The sequence below is a fragment of the Enhydra lutris genome, unplaced genomic scaffold (assembly GCF_002288905.1).
Source record: "Enhydra lutris kenyoni isolate GAN:26980312 unplaced genomic scaffold, ASM228890v2 scaffoldscaffold50, whole genome shotgun sequence".
In the NCBI taxonomy this organism is placed as follows: Eukaryota; Metazoa; Chordata; class Mammalia; order Carnivora; family Mustelidae; genus Enhydra; species Enhydra lutris.
The window spans coordinates 5,262,181-5,265,406 of NW_019154134.1; positions in this window are offsets into that span (position 1 = coordinate 5,262,181).

Genomic DNA, 3,226 nt, shown 5'->3' on the forward strand with positions numbered 1-3,226 from the left:
AAAATAGAGGGTCTTTCTAAAGATAATCTCTAAAAGAAAGCTTCAGGCCATTCTGGCAAGCAGTAAAGTCAACTGTGTGGGTAGAAGTAGATAAACCAGGTAAAAACCGGACATTGACTTGAATTCGACAAAGATTTGGTAACTTACTAAATATGAGACATCAGATCAGATTTTTACTTTATATCTAAGAAGAATTTTCGTGTCACAAGACAGAACTCATCTTTTTAGTAACCGAATCATTTGCGTATCAGATCAAGAGAAAATAAAGGTTTGTCTTATATGAAAAGGACAAAACAGTCTTCAACTCTAATGAGGTCCATTTCCCTACAAAACACAACTGATGGCTTCCCATTGCCATCATGTTTACACTTGAAGACACTTTCCATGCCATAACTCATTCTTCAAATCTTTTTCCCCACCCTCTCTGACTCCCATTACCTCCTCACGCTCCCATCCCACTAAACTTGATGTTTCTCCTCAAATATTACGTTTTTGTGTGCCTCTAGTCTCCAGATCTGAACTGCCTTGCTTTCTAACTAGTGACCTTCCATCCTTCAAGACACAGCTCAAACATCATTGCACCTTCTGGTGCCTTCTGGCAGAGCTAACTGAGTCAGCCAATGCTCTCCAATGGCTCCCATTTGGGCATCCCTCAGTCTCAGGCCATCGTCATGCCTCCACCCAAACCACAAAAGCCTCACGTCCAGCCATTCTTTCTCACCTGTGTCTGTACCCTTTAAGCAACCCAGGAAAGGCCCATTTATGTCACAGGAATGTCTGTTGCTTTGAGGTGTAATATATCTCCTTCGTATTTCCTCCCGCACTAAGCAATGCAAAGAATGATAGAAACATTTAGTTATTTTATTAAACACTTTCTATGTGCCGAACACTGGTTCAACACTGTATTTTATATACATAAAACAGTGGATAAAACTCCTGCCTTCGTGGAGACTGCCTTCAGTGGGCAAAGCATAGCAAAGAAGTTACAAAAGGAAATTAGTTTTAGTTCATGGTGAATATTGAGATGGAAGAAACCAGAGTGTGTGGGGGGGGGGGAGAAGTCATGGGGAAACAATGTGAGGGGAGGAGTTGAGGGAAGTTCTGTCCGAGCTAAAGAACTGTGAGCTGGACAGCTGAACAGTGAGGAGTACAGAACCATGTTCGTGCATAAAGAAGCTCATTCAGATGTCTTGGCGTGTGGACAGGCTCAGCATGATCTTCAAAGAGCACTAAGCCAGAGTGGCTAGACTGGAGTGAGCAAAGAAACATTCTAGATGAAGCTGGACCAACTGGCAGGGAAGAGACTATAGAAGGCCTTGTCTGCTGGAATAAAGAGCATCACTTTATTCTAAATGCAGTGGAACCCAGGAGACAACTTCAAGCCAAGAATGGACATGGCTGGAATAATGTAGTATTAATATGTATGTGCTAAGCCATGATATATAGATATATATATATTTAAAGTTCTGGTTATCTACTTGGACAATACTTGCTCACAGGTTTACTTTTCCCCTTCATTCTCCTCTCCACTGGGGGGCTCCAGAGATTGTCAGAAGTATCTGGCCTGGTTTGTCTCCCAAGTAACTTGGTAAGGCAGCCTCCTCAGTGTCTCCAACAGCTACGTTTGAGATAGGAACGCTAGGAAGAGAGAATAAACAACTGAATAAATAGAGAATTAAAACACAATCATCTCTTGGAAACAGGTCTGCTTTTGACAGACCACATGTGAGACAGTAACAAGAATCACTATTTTTCCGAAAAACCTATGGTACGCCAAGCCTTTACGTGATGAGACTCATTAGAACTGATTAGTTTTATTTTAAGCAAAAGTAACTGTACCAACAGAACTAAGATTTATAGAAGAGATCTGAGAAGTACTGGGGCAGAACCTGCTAGCCTGCTAATTAAAATGACGATGTTAACAGTTACCAGTCTCTAAAGGTTTACTCTGTGCTGTCTAGCACCATGTTAATTGCATTAATGTATACATTATCTCATTGAGTCCTCCATCAATCATAGCCAATATGAATGCCCATCATCCGCTTTACTGAAATTCGAAAAGGCTCAGGGCCCTTCAGTGACCTGTCTAATATCTCCAAAATATTAAGTGGTGGAGTTGGCTTTTGGGTAAAAGACTGTCTGACTCCAAAGCCCTTTATACTAACCAGTATAATAAAATGAAGAGGCTTCTGGAGACTTCAGTTCTAGTCTCAGCCAGCTTTCTTGCAATTTCCGTTTTCCTGATGATAAAATGGTTATCATTATCTTCCAGGAAGAGGTAATAATACCAGTCCAACAAATCTGTAGGGAATGTCCATGCCACGAAGATACCTCGAGTGTTTTGTAAACTACAAGATACTACTCATAAACAATGTATTTTTGGCTGGGTGCCTGATTTTTGCCTTAAGAAGAAGAGCCTCTCCAAAAAATGAATTCCTTAAGATGTAATACTTTTTTTTTTTTCCCAACTTGGTTGCCCTCTTTCAGAACGTGGCTCCAATTCCACATTCAATGTTCATTTAAAGCATCTGTTCCTCTCTCAGACAGGTTCTTCCTAAGGTGTTGACAACATAAGGGAAGTTTCTACCCAGCTCTGCCACCAACTCACTGTGCGGCTTTGGGCAAATCCCTTCCTGAAGACCCCACATGCAAATGAGAGAGCAGGTTTATTGGAAGTTCAAGATTATTCCACATTTCAAATGACTACAGCAGAATGTAGCCCATGGCTGAGATAAAAACAAGAGGAGAATAGGGGCTAGCTCATACTAGGGTACCAGACCTCTGAAACGTTTGTTTCATGAGTAAGTCATGGGGCTCTTGACCATAAGATGACCGCTGACTTGTTCAAAAATTTCAGCAGATATTTTAAGATGCAGCGGACACCCTTCTAGGAGCTGCTACTAAAAACGTTGAACAAAGCCAATCTGCTTCCTGCGCGCCGCACAAGATAGACCAAAACAGGAGTCTGGAAAAGACATTTCAGCCACAGATGCGTTTTGTTTGACCAACACAGTTTTGAACATTTTCTAAACTTGCCAATGTTTTTAAATAATGGGAGATTTCACACAGAAGTTCTCGTTGCTAGCTTCTCTTCTAAAATCCGAATGTTTGGCAACACAGAGCTGGCATTTCCACATGGCAGGGAAACGCTGGAGCTGAAGAGAAGCTGTCCCCAGCCCACCCCAGGCTAGACCTACACCCTCCATCTCCGCCCTGCTCTGCGAGC